Here is a 14,195-nt window from a genome sequence, read left to right as displayed (position 1 = left end):
ACCCGTGTTCCTGACTGTCCCTTCCCTTGGATCTGTATTCTCTTCCAAGGAGTTTATAAATATCAACAAGAGGTCAATGCCAGACTCCCCATTTCTGCCTCTGATGCCTTTTCTAGGCAAGTCCTTTCTGGAGAGCTCTACCTCTACCCCACTTGCACTCCCTTCCCCAAAGGGGTTATTGATAACTAAGGCCAAGTCGTGGGATGCCTCGCGGAGTTCTGCCAGTAAATATGTGGGGATAAATGACCTTTAAAAAATCCTTTAAGATTTTTTCATTCAACATATTTATTTTGCCTGTTTTCTTTTAGATCATCTCAGCTTTGGTCCCTTGGAACCACCCACTAGCGACAGTCATAAAGTAAGTATACATTTTAAATTTTCTTTCAGTCGCTGTAAATGGAAATCTCAGTTTTGTTCAGTGGTTTTCACCAGAGACAGTTTCATTCAAATATTTTATCAGTGAATAGTAGTATAATAAATGGGAGTTTGGGGGCTTCCCTGGTGGCACAGTGGTTAAGAATCCGCCTGCCAATGCAGGGCACACGGGTTCGAGCCCTGGTCCGGGAAGATCCCACATGCCGCGGAGCAACTAAGCCCATGAGCCACAACTGCTGAGCCTGCACTCTATAGCCCGCAAGCCACAACTATTGAGCCCGTGTGCCTAGAGCCCGTGCTCCACAACAAAGACAAGCCACCACAATGAGAAGCCTGCACACCACAACGAAGAGTAGCCCCCGCTCACCACAACTAGAGAAAGCCCGCACGTAGCAGCGAAGACCCAATGCAGCCAAAAATAAATAAATAAATAAATAAATTTATGGAAAAATAATGGGAGTTTCATATACAGGAAAGATAAAAAACCCTCTCTTTAAAATTTGTGAAAAGGATAATGGATAGAAATTAAATGAATAAGGCACTGCTTATCACTCTTGAATATTGCCCATAGCATAATAAAGTATATCTGCAGCCACCTAGTGGAGTGTTTTTTATGTACCATCTTCATCCCAGGCAGCTGCCAGAGTCCTCTCAAGGGGCATATTACAACAGCTGCTTCTTCCATTTTAAATTGGGCCATAGTCCAAGAAGTATCTCAAATGGCATTAAGCACCAATTAACATCTAGCAGAGAGTTTAGCACCTAATGGGCACATAATAGAAATTTATTGGAGGATGAATGGGTGGATTAATTAATTCATCAATTTTATGCTCTTTGAGGTCCTCACTAGTGTGAGGCAATGTGGTGCACTGGTTAGTGCCCCAAATCTGGAGCCAGATTCTTGGGTTCAGGTCCTGGCTCTGCCACTTACTAGCTTCATGACTTTTGTCACAGGTCCAAACCTTTCAGTGCCCGGGGCTTTCCATCCACAAATTGGGCTAATTAAAACTACCTCTCTTGTTGTTGTTGTTGTTATGAGGTTATTACAAGAATTAGATGAGTGAATATTTACAAAATGCTTAAAATAATGCCTGGCATGTGGTGATCTCTATAAAATGTTTGTTGAATAAATTAAAATATATTAAACATATAGGGATATTTTGAGGTTCCAGATTTAGAGATTGAAAAACTGGTTTAGCCTAGAAGCAATAATGCTCTAGTAGCAATAAATATATCTACCACTCAAATCCTGGTTTCAATATTATTTCCCAATAAAAAGAACCAGAGAAGTGGCTGATTGAGGACTGGGGCAAGAAATATGCAAAATGAACCTGGAGTATCTTATAGTGCCAGAAAGTACTAAAAGAAAAAAGGTAAAACAAAAACAAAATCTCGTAATGATGACTGTGACACAATGTATGTTGAAAGGATATAGGAGCCAACTAAAAGTTCTCCCAGTGGCCAAAATTGGAACAATTTGAACCACAAGATAAATAACTAGTATTGAGGTATAACCCAAATCTGATAACTATCTATTCTGATATAAATAAATGGATAAATATACGAGAAAAATAGACAAATCTCTTATGCAGAAAAATTCCAAATAATGTATGTAGATACTCTGCTATATGGGAGGTAAAGCATAACTCTGGATGGGGCTGCACAGAGTTTCTTTCTTCCAAAGAGCACAGTATGGAAAGGGAGTGAGATTTTTTTTTAAAAATGAGTAACTTACAATAGAGAAACCTGACAAACACTACCTCAAGCCAGGTAGTCAAGGTTAACATTAACAGAGACATGCCATATTGATAGTAGGTATCCTTCACATCATGTGAGATGACAATGGCATTTGACCTCTGTGATCTTCCTCCCAAAACATATTACCCCAGTCTAATCATGAGAAAAACATAAGAGAAATTTCAATAGAGGTGCATCCTACAAAACACCTGAATAGTCCTCAAAACTGCCAAGGTCATCAAAAACAAAGAAAGTCTGAGAAACTGTCACAACCGAGAGAAGCCTAAGTCAACTGGCCAGCTAACTGTAAGGTGGTATCTTGGATGGGATCCTGGAACAGAAAAAGGACATTAGGTAGAGACTAAGGAAATGTGAATAAAGTATGGAGTTTAGTTCATAAACATGTATCAATATTTGTTCACTAATTGTGAAAGATGTACCACCCTGATGTAAGATGTAATAACAGTGGAAACTGGGAGCGGGGTATACAAGAATTCTCTGTTCTAGCTTCACAATAATTCTGCAAATCTGAAACTTTCAAAACTAAAAACTTTATTCTAAAAAATAATGAAGTATGCACATTAAAAAAAAAAAACTGGTTTGAAGGTATACTCTCCAATTTTCAAGTGCCAAGATAATAGTTTTTTGAAAAATGTTCAGTTCAGCTAATTTATGTTTTGAGACTCATACATGGAGAATTATATTCTGCATTAAAGTTTTTGGTTTGTTTGTTTGTTTGTTTTGCGTTACGCGGGCCTCTCACTGTTTTGACCTCTCCCATTGTGGAGCACAGGCTCCGGACGCGCAGGCTCAGCGGCCATGGCTCACGGGCCCAGCCGCTCCGCGGCATGTGGGATCCTCCCGGACCAGGGCACGAACCCGTGTCCCCTGCATCGGCAGGCGGACTCTCAACCACCGCGCCACCAGGGAAGCCCTGCATTAAAGTTTTGAATTGGACAGAGGTGTACACATCTATAAAGCTTTAGGTTATATTTCTGCTGTCCTCAAACGGAGGAAGAAAATAGCACTGGCAACACAAACCTTTTTTGCAAGAATAATTGTTATTGGAGTTCGAAGTGGATTGTCAAATTTAACAGCATAACAAATTTAGTGGCGTAAAACAACATGTAACCATTACCCTGCAGTTTCTGTGGATTGGGAATCTGGGTGTATCTTACCTGGGTCCTCCGCTTAGGGTCTCATGAGGGTATAATCAAGATGTTGGCTGGGTTGTGTTCCTTTTTGGAGCCCGATTTTTTTTTCTTCTAGCTCCACGTGGTTGTTGGTGGGATTCACTTGAGGTTGTAGGACTGAGGCCTTTTGTTTTCTTGCTGGCTGTCACCTGTGGTGCTCTCACCTCCCAGGTATCACTCAGGATTCCTTGCCATGTGGCTGATTGCTTCTCACAGGCCTTGTCACAACGTGGCAGCTGACTTCAAAGCCAGCAGGAGAATCTCTGACCCCAGTCTGCTAGGACGGAGACTTACATAGTGTAACCTAATCAAGGGAGTGACTATCCCCTATGGCTTTGCAGTATTCTCTTGGCTTGGGAGCAAGTCACAAGTTGTGCCTGCACTCAAGGGGAGGGGATCATCCTAGGGCGTGTCTCACTGGGCAGTCACGTTAGGGTGTGTCCACTACAACAGGAGAGTTTTGAAACCAACACAGGCAGCTGGGCATAGAGGATCAAACCAAATAAAAGGAGAACAAGTCAGAAATGCTTGCTTGTTGCCTTCAAGCAAACTACAACTCGAAGTAACTAAATAAGTTTCATCCCACCCATCCACACACAAATACACAACATTATATTGAACTTGGATGAATATTTTTAAACTCTGAGGAGTATTTGAAGATGAAGGAGTCAGAGAAATATATTTGGAGGTAGCTCATAAATACATCACCGTTTTCCCCATTAGGGTGTTTTTTTTTCCTTTTCCATGAAGAAATTTGCACAAAAATATGTTCTCAGTGGCAACAACATTTATGCCCTCTCATTATAAAAGTCCAAATAATATCTCATTTTCAACATATTGTAACTTAATTTTTTTCATTTTTGAGACTGTTTAGTTTTTTAATACTTAATGTTTTTACACTCTGCCTACTAATAATTATTAATAGGATGATACTGTTTAATTGATACATTTTACATGATGGTTATAAATTTGTATATTTTAAATGTATTAAATATCCATTTTCACTGATTTCTTTTTATGGGTTCTGAATCCTTTTCTTATAAAGTAGTAAATACAGGAATTCTGCTATTGTCATTTTGCTCCAGTTTTGTAATCACCACCCAGATTTTCAGGAACACAATTTTTTCTTTTTTTTTTTCCTGATTGCTCCTTATAAGACCAAAATGTCCCAGAAATCCTAACATTTAGTCATTGGAACTGCATTTGCCAAGCTGCTGCTTGCATCTGGAAATAAAGCACAAGTACCCTTTGTTAGACCCTGCGTCTGAATTGTGGGTTTGGATAATGTGTTCACTGTCTGTGCATCTCCATGGAGGTTAATACAAACCTATTAGCAGATTGAACCAGAGACCTTTGCAGTTTGTCTCAGATATACAGCCACCTTAAAGAAAACAAGCAACTTGTGGAAATGAGGCTCATTAGCCGCCAAGTTGACATGAAAAGAAAATATGTATTGCAATAATTTAGTTAAGAAACTCAAAGGAGAAGTGATTTCTTGTGGCTCCTCCTCCCTTACCCTTCACCCTTTTTCTAGTCTTTTTCTGCCTGTATTTTTCTGCTCACTCACAAGTAAGCCTTAGGTTGCAGCTATTGGTTCTCTTATGCCAAGGGGTGCAAAGGGTTGTTATTCAGAATAGTGAAAACATAATCACTTGTAGCTATTGGTAAAATAGCTCATGTAGCAAATAAAGGTCAAAGCTTGCTTGCTTCCTTCCTTTCTTCCTTGGAGATGTTTTCTTTGTAGGAATTAAATAAAGGGAACTTTAAAAAAAAATACAAGATAAGTTAGATTAAATAGAAGTAACCTTTCCTGCTTAGGAAGGAAGTATTACGTGAAATCCCAGAAGAAGAGCATTTGTCTTTGGCTGGAAGGTCACAGCATAAAGCATTCTTATCAGAGCTGAATCCAGGGGAATGTCTTGGAATTTGCCAATGTTGTTGGCCTGTGGTGATCATCAGATCTCTTCCTCCTGGTTTTAAAGGGGTTTAGTCTTGCCTAATGATTTCATCAGATTTATTCACCATGTACTTTAATATATAAATCTGTTATTTTCACCTATTACTGAAATTCTGGGTTTTTTAATAGTACGATTGGAGCAACCATTTGATCTTTTTATCGAAAGACCTGAGTTTAATTTGAAGTAGTATATATTCTAAATAGTATCTCTGTACATTATATCTGTCTTCAGATTTTGTTTCTAGACCATCTTAACATCATTTTGCATCATGGTGATCAAATCGGAGCTGGATTTCTTTGTTTGGGAGTACCGAGGTAGCAATTCGTTGTCACCTGGGTCTTCTTTTGGCATAAGACAGGCATTCACCAACCCATTCATCATATCTCTTTATTTGGTACTGTCCTTGGGGTCCTGTGTCCCCAGTGATGCCCACACCACCTCCTCCCACACTGAGCTCTCCTTTTCCTGAGTTTCCTATCACACATGTATTCTGTTCTTGGTCATTCCTGTCTTGTCTTATTTACCCATTCTTTGCTAGGGATAGTTTTTCTCCCCAAAGAGACTGTTAGCACTTTGAGGGCAAGGATTCTGCCTCTTGTCTTTTGCGCCTTCACAAAGCTCAGGCTCCTCAGAACTTGATGACTACCTGTCACCATGCCCAATGTCTCCTACTCTTACACCTGATCAAAACAGTGTTTCCTCAGATCGAGACTTATGTACGCTCCATTTGGCTCGCCCTGTGCTGGGGACCACAGAAGTGGGGTCAGCCAAGCAAAACGATCACTCCTGACTTTGGGACCTCTCATCCTCCTCTGAGGACCACTTTGCTATTCCCAGATCCCAGGCTCCTTTCTAGGCATCTCTGCTGTGACTCATTCTCTGAGGCCCTGATGTCACTGAGGTCTCAGCTGAGTATGACACTACTAGGACAATCTTGTTCTAATAGAGAAATCCTGAAAACCAGAAAGACTTCAAGACCCAAAGTAATGTATCTCCAATGGTGAAATTCCAGACACTGTGATAAGCAACAGTGAAGATACTTTTAACCCATCCTTGTCTGGCCTCCCTTAAATAACACCACACAGGGAGATTCCTACTCTGCTTGCTTACAGGTGTACCTGCATAGGAACTGTTAAAAGAACGGAAATGGTGATCTCTGTCCTTATAGTGTAAATAACCTAGCAGGGCAGTTGGACCACATGTGCCTGTGGAGCAGACCAGTGTACTGTTTAAGAGTCTTTCTGATCACACAGTTCTGTCTTCTAATCTCAGTTTTTCTACTTGTCAGCTGTGTAGGCTTGCACAAGTGTCTAAAATTTCCTGGGGATCATTTCCTTCATTTATAACACCACAATAACAAAGGCCAAGGATGCCATGAAAATTCAACAAGTGACTGTATGGGCTGTTCTTGGCACATAGTAAATATGCATGACACGGGTGACCGCAATAATAATAACTAAAGCTAGGGAGGATTGTAAGTCCAAGCAAGGCAGTTTGGAGGTCTGAGGCTGAGAAGAGGTATACAGAGCAAGGCAATGATGGAGGTGGAGGAGGATGGAGGATAGCTTCCTAGAAAGGACCTCCTCCCTTCATAGGAGAACATGAGTAGTGTCCAATATCTGTGCTTGCTTAGCCACTGGTACCTAATCCCCTGATCGGTTGGTCTGCAGAGGCATTTTTGGCCTGGAAGCAGTCTGCTAGGGAGTGGAAAAAGTCTGAGTGTAACCCATGCACATTATCACTGTAGAGTGGAGGGATAAAGGTAGCTTCACACCTTTTCATAACTGTTTACTTCTGAGTCTCTTTCCTCCATTGGACTGTGTGGTCCTCAAACCCAGGTTCTGACAGTTCATCCCTGTTATCCCCAGGCCACTGTCTAGAGCACATGCTCAAGTGCTTAATTATTGGTAGAAAGATTGAAAGGACAGGAGATGCTGGAGTTTTGCTGCACTACATCTTCTACCAGCACAAGACTTAGTACAAGTATGAGAACATATTTTCTCTGCATGCAAGAACAAGATCCCGTCAAATGAAAGATGGAAATATTGTGGTTTGTGGTTCTTTCTCCAAAGCAACATTGTTTGTGGGGTCAGAGACCAAGAAAGATGTGACTTAGGAAAGTTGCTTAAAAATGCTGGTTGTGGTGCATGAAAGAAAAAGGAAAAACAAACAAACAAACAAAAACCTAAGCATATAAAACTGAAAGAGGGGTCCGTAAAATCAAGCTTGATGCTAAAAGGGATGAGTTGGCAGATTGGAATGGGTCACTGCAAATTCCTGCAGCCACCTAGTTTGTGATTTAACACTTCTCTGGGCTTTTGTTCCAGATATTTGAGGCTCAATTTATTCCCATTTTATCGTCCTTGTCAAAAGCAACTTTTTTTTTTTTTAAGGCTGTATGTTTTCTTTCCATTCTTGTTTATACCTTACCATCCTGCTGTTTACAAGGTTGGTCTCTCACACTCTGCCTGGGGTGTCTTCTATTTTCGTGTAGTTAAAATTGCCAGAGGATTCTTTCAGCAGCTCTATTTTGATGAATGGGGAAGCCATGCTGCCCTGTGGAATCCCAGCATGGCGTGGCAGCTCCCCCAATGAAAGAGGCACATAGCTGTTGTGAACATGTGACCAACTGTGAAACTTTGCACATTCAAGTACTTTAAACACTTGAAAGTGCCTGTTGTACATCTCATTACAGAGATACAATACCAGGTGTGACCTCTCATGTGGGTTGATGCCTCCCTGGAGGTTGTTTGGAGTAACATGAAATGTGATTTCTTTCCAAAGTGGAGCACCTGCCATTTTCTCCCTGGCTCTGGGCTGGAAGTGATATCCTAATGCCCCCTGTCCCTCTCCTCAGCTCCTGTATCCGGTCCTCACTTTGGTCTGAGCCTTCTCCCCCATCTGAATGGTCTTCTCTGTGCCCTGTGTTCGGATGGTGTTCCTTCTGATCACAAAATCTTGGTGGCACCTGTGGCAAATGGACGCTGGAAATTGCTCTTTTGCTTTTTTTTTAACTTTTTATTTTATAGAAAGTAAAAATAAAAGTTGATTAGCAATGTTGTGTTAGTTTCAGGTGTACGACAAAGTGATTCAGTTATACACACACATGTATCTATTCTTTTTCAAATTCTTTTCCCAATTAGGTTGTTACAGAATATTGAGCAGAGTTCCCTGTGCCATACAGTAGGTCTTGTTGGTTATCCGTTTTAAATATAGCAGTGTGTACATGCCAATCCCAAACTCCCTAAGCATCCCTCCCCGCCTTCCCCCCGTCCCCCCGCCGCCTCCCCATAACCATAAGTAACCATAATTTCGTTCTCTAAGGCCGTGAGACTGTTTCTGTTTTGTAAATAAGTTCATTTGTATCTTTTTTTTTTTTTTAGATTCTGTATATAAGCGATATCATACAATATTTCTCTTTCTCTGTCTGGCTTACTTCACTCAGTATGACAATCTCTGGGTCCATCCATGTTACTGCAAATGGCATTATTTCATTCTTTTTAATGGCTGAGTAATATTCCATTGTATATATGTACCACATCTTCAGAAAGATTGGGGGGTTTGAGCAGAAGTTGCATTGATGGATTACAATTGCTTTAATTACAATTACAATGAATCCTGGCACCAAGAGGATGACCCTTGGCAAAGGGGTGCAGCAGGCCAAGGTCGGCCTTGTCCTTCTGAGCCTCATCATGCCTCCATCCTTCCAGGGGTTCCTAACACTCCCTCCACTCCCTTACCTCAGGTCTTCCTTATCAGGGTAGATAGCACTCAATACTTCAGGATCCTTCCCTTATGTGCTAGTTTCCTTCTATCAGAATTTCTAGTCCCAGATATTATTCCTTTTGGGAACTCTCTGTGATATGAACATGAGTGGTACTGGGTCAAAGATACCTATGCTGGGGGTGCTCCTCCAGGGTGGGAAGGATATGATGAAAAGCACAACTCACCAGGCCTCAGATGACCTAGGTTTATAATTCCAGTTTTGCCACTCATTAGCTGGTGACGTTGGGCTATGTTTCTTAACCTTTCTGAGTATGTCCTCATCCATATAATAGAATTGATGAGTCCATGCTAGCATGTCTTACATATGAGACTTTTACTTCCCAGGTTTATCATGAAGCTCAAATGAGATGAAGCACTGGAACGCTCTTTATGCATGAGAGAGGTTCTGTGCAAATGTTAGGGAGAGAGGCAAAAAGGTGCCTTACCTATGTCCACAGTGTTAGCTTTTTGATGGGTAATGAGTTGTAGCAGGAAGCTTCCACCTGGCTTTAATATTTTCTGTAATCCTCGTTTATTGAGCCTCCATTTCCTCATTCATCCAAAAGAACGTATACAAAATCTCATTGGCTTGTCATGAGCAATGATGGTTAGAAAGTCCCTTACCCTAGTGTCACTTGGGACTTAGTGTGTATTTTATAAAATGTTAGTTTCCTTTTCACCTTAACATGTCCCTCAAGAAGTGACTCTAGACATTCAGGTACAAGAGTTTCCACACGCTTCAAATCTGTCTGTGTATGAGGCAGGTCCGGTAACCGAAATGGTATCAAAGCAGCCCAGAGGAATGATCTAGTCCAAAGGTAACATTAAAAAGGTGTACATCATCCTCTGAAAGGCAGTGGGTGCTGATAACGCACCCATAGGGTGACATGGGGCTGGTTCTAAGGAATGGGGAGGGAGGTGACTAGGGCACTCGCTTTGTCACAAAATTAAAGAAGGCACCATAAAACTCCATAAAATAACGTTTAATGCAATATTTTTTTTTCAAAATCAAAATGCAAAAATACCTATGACAAACAAAACGTCAATTCAAAACAATGTTGACTTTCTAAAGTATTGCATTAATATATTTACTTTGATTACTGAGTTTTTTGGTGCCCCCCGTTAAAATTTGTGCCCAAAGAGAGTGAGCTCCTCACTCCATTGGCCTTGCCCTGCCCCCACCCTGGGGTGGTGTCCACAGGGCTTGGGGGGAAAGTCCCAGGGAGAGCTTTCAGTACCCACTCCTGATTTCCCCTCATCCACTTGGGGTCCTGAATTTGGTTTAATTATAACCTTGTGAAAAAAGAAAAGACCATATCAAATGAAATTCTGGTATCCTTTCTAATCAAGTGACCACAATGAAAGATAAGAGTTTGGAAAGAAAATATGAAGCCAGTTGTTCACCAGAAGCTTGATTTAGGTTGGGGGTTGGCAAACAATGACTTGCACACTGACTGCCTGTTTTTGTAGGTAAAGTTTTATTGGCACATAGGCCTGCTCATTTGTTTTTGTGTCATCTAGGCTGCCTTGGTGACACAACAGCAGAACTGAGTAGTTGCAGCAGAGACTGTATGGTCTGCAAAGCTGAAAATGTTTATTATCTAGCCTGTAGCAGACCCCTGATTTAGATTATCAAAGGACTTAGTTTTCTTTTTTTAATAAATTTATTTATTTTATTTATTTATTTTTGGCTGTGTTGGGTCTTCATTGCTGCGTGCGGGCTTTTCTCTAGTTGTGGCGAGCAGGATCGACTCTTCATTGTGGTGTGAGGGCTTCTCATTGCGGTGGCTTCTCTTGTTGCAGAGCATGGGCTCTGGGTGCACGGGCTTCGGTAGTTGTGGCAGGTGGTCTCAGTAGTTGTGGCATACTTAACAGTGAAAAACTAAATCCTTTCCTCATGAGATCAGGAGCAGGCAAAGGATGCCCTCTTTCACAACTCCTATTCAACATAGAACTGGAAGTTCTACACAATGCAATAAAGTAAGAAGAGAAAATTAAAGGCAGATCAGAAAGGAAGAAAGAAAACTGTTCACCATTCATATTTTTCTTCTCTGGGAGATGTCAGATCTGTTGCTCAGTTTTCTATTGTGTTGTCTTTTTCTTACTGATTTGTAACATTTCTTTATATAATCTGAATACCGGTCTTTTGCTGGTTTCACAGGTTGCAAACTTGTCTCAGATATTGGCATGTCTTCTTTCTTTATTGTACCTTGCGATAAACAGAAGAACTTAATAGTAGAGTAGGCAAATTTATCAATCTTTCCTTTTGTGATTAGCACTTTTGGACTTAGCCTTAAGAACTCTTCCCATTTGGAGGTCAGAAAGATGTTATCCTATATTTTCTTCTACAAGGTTTAACATTTTGCTTTTTCAGCTAAGTCCTTAATCCCTCTGGAATTGATCTTTAGGTATGGCTCCTCCTTGACTTTTGGCTCAGTAAATTATTCCAACCTTTGTGAGAGCTCTGTTATCTTTCAGTTCCAACTTCCCTGCCATGCTGGTTCTGATGCTCTGTCTCTAAAAATTGTGTGGCCTTTTCTTTTCTTTTGGTATGCCTTATAATTTTTTTCTTGATAGCCAGACATGATGTACCGGGTAAAAGGAACTGCTGTAAATAGATCTTTAGGAATGTGGTAGCGAGTTTTCAGGGAAAAGAAGCGTTCTATGCATCCTACAATTAGGTCTCAGTCTTTTGGTGAGCCTGTGCCTTTGGACTGCCAAGTTCCCAAGTATTTCTCAGTTTTTTTCTCCTCGCTTAGGTGGGACAGGATGGCTAGAGTGGGCTGCAGTTGAGCAGTTCCCTTCTCCCACAGTGGAAGCCTAGAGGAGTCTAGAGCTGAGTATTTCCCTTCCCCAGGTCAGTTAGGCTCTGAGGATATTCTAGCAGGTTAGGCTCTGGTTAACTAGTTTCCCCTGAGGGCAAGAACAGAGTGTTATGGCATATCAAAAAATGTTCATTTTCCCCTCCCCCTTCCAGAAGCCTGAGGGGATTTTTCTCTGGTATTTACTGTGGACATCTGGTAGAGCTCCGGGAAGTAAATCTCACAGTATTGTAAGGACCCCCCCACAGTGACTGTGTCCCCCTGGAGTGTTTAACTCTCAGAGTTGTCCCCAGAGAGCCTCCAGCAGTTGGTCAATTACAGTTCACATTTTCCTGTCCTGGCACTGCTTCCAGCGGCGCTTTCTGTTGGCAAGTCTCTGCTCAGTTTCAGGCATAGGAACAGGAAGGGCAAAGAGCAAAAAGCAAATGCCAGAGCCTTTTAAAAGAGCTTTTCCAGGAGCTCTGCCTAGCACCTCCAGCTTACATCTCCAAGGCCCCAACTGTTCCACCTGCCCATCCTTAGCTGTAGTTTAAACAGGGCAAATTGCTGCCCTGAGCAAAATCAAGGTTCAGTTAGGACAGAGGGTAGACTGGGTGTTGGATAGTTAACCAGCAGTGTCTGCCCCGCTCTCTAAGCTCCTGCCAGGATTGCCTATCCCCCTAGCAGGGTTGTTTGGATAACAAAATGGAAGATCACATGCAAGAGCATTTCATACATTATAAAATGTTTCATAAACAAAGTGGAAACATTCTGAACTATTTTCTCAGAGAGCAAACCTACTATTAATAGAAAGTCTTACTAAATGCAACGACTTGGGTAATCAATATCTCTTAAACCTCAGCTCATTCTCTTTCAGACATCTTTGGATAGACCAAGATCCAGTGTTTTCATAGATACACATCCTCAAACACCAGTCTTCAGATTCAGATTATTGCCGAACATTGTTGTAGTGGACATTTGTTGATTTCCTCCAATACTCCTTTCCTCCTTTTCTCTTCCTCTTAGTAATCTGAATGCCTTTCCATGTGATTTTTCTTTGGAGTGTCCTTCCTTACCCTCTCCTCTAAGGATAAGGCTAGATGAAAGTCATTCAGCAAAGTATCGTGACATTCAGTGATGGGCAGTCAGAATGACTTCAGAGCTTGAGACTGGCAGCATGCTAACACTACACTCTTGGGAGATGGATGTGTGGTCTTAAACTGCTGAAGCTATATTTTTGCACCATGAGGAAAGGCAGCCACAAGATGAAGTCAATCTACAGAGAATGCCATGCTAAGAGAATTGCAGAGAGTCAAATGATATACATAGTGAACCCCTGTTTTCCAGAAACCAACCCTACATCCAGGTTTTTCTTCCCCAGCTCAATGAACCAAAATATTTCCATGTCTTGTTATTTATTTGTTTAAGTGAGTTTGAGTTGGGTTTTCTGTTATTTGTAGCCAAAAGATTCCTGAATGATAGTTTCCACATCTATTCCAGGAAAAAATTATATATATTATTTTAATGTTTATTATTTTAAATAATGTATATATTTTATATAATATATTACTTAGCATATTATATGTTTATGTTTATATATACACACATATGTATATACATATTTATAAGTATAATATATATATATAAATATATATTCTGAAATTTATAGTCCTTCCAGGATTAAGGCCATAAGGCCTGAATATTACTAAGAAAGCTTGTAATACAATTCCTGCATGGCATCTGTCTAAAGGATTTTAAACTTTGACATGCCAGGACCTGAGTGTTGCTCTTTTAGGGACTGTATTTATCACCCCTGCAGTACAAGATTTACCCCTGAGTACTTTGAGGCAAAGACCAATTAGGCTGAGATATGTCAGTGTTCTTGTAGGTGTGTTTCCTGTTTCCTGTTTGCAAAGGCAACTACAGAAGAAATAAAAGTAACGGCCTTACATAAACCGCTTACTGAGCTGTCAAGTATTCAAGTAAGTTATTCATTAATTATGAGTGATTTCAGTCGCAGGGCCAGAGAACTGCGGGTGATAAAATCTGTCGTGATAACTGCAGAAGGCTCTGAGATCCGAGGCGCTGCGTGACTGCGTATCGTGAGTTACTTTTTTAACCTCTCAAATGCCTGGGTTTTAAATTGTGTAAATTATGATTCAGAATGCAAAGATGTTGCATCCTAGTTAAGTTGTTGTGTGTTTATATGTTTTTGGTATTTGTTAAATAGAAAATGGTAATTTATATCTGCCATGAAAACTTTGTTGTGAAGTATACATTTCCATTTTTAACTGTAGATGAATTTGTATGTTACCAAAAAGAAAACTATGCCGCCATTCTACTTTTGTAAAAATTCTTTTCTCTTC

General features: G+C 40.7%; 1 protein-coding gene across 7 annotated transcripts in view; it reads left to right on the top strand.

Annotated features, from left to right (window-relative positions):
- The window catches only part of NCALD (neurocalcin delta), a 427,559-nt gene that overhangs the window by 245,383 nt on the left and 167,981 nt on the right, over positions 1–14,195 (top strand). For 3 of the 7 annotated variants that reach the window (XM_033438174.2, XM_004275332.4, XM_049700163.1), the window contains exons 3-4: positions 309–358; positions 13,844–13,931. The gene's annotated coding sequence lies outside the window, so the exon portion shown is untranslated. Of the gene's footprint in view, positions 1–308; positions 359–13,790; positions 13,812–13,843; positions 13,932–14,195 lie in introns of those variants that run through there. The other 4 variants (XM_049700164.1, XM_033438175.2, XM_049700165.1 and 1 more) reach the window with 2 other exon arrangements.

The sequence above is a fragment of the Orcinus orca genome, chromosome 17, assembly GCF_937001465.1.
Source record: "Orcinus orca chromosome 17, mOrcOrc1.1, whole genome shotgun sequence".
Taxonomy (NCBI): domain Eukaryota; kingdom Metazoa; phylum Chordata; class Mammalia; order Artiodactyla; family Delphinidae; genus Orcinus; species Orcinus orca.
The sequence above is the reverse complement of the archived record's forward strand: the minus strand, read 5'-3'. Positions and strand labels throughout refer to the sequence as shown.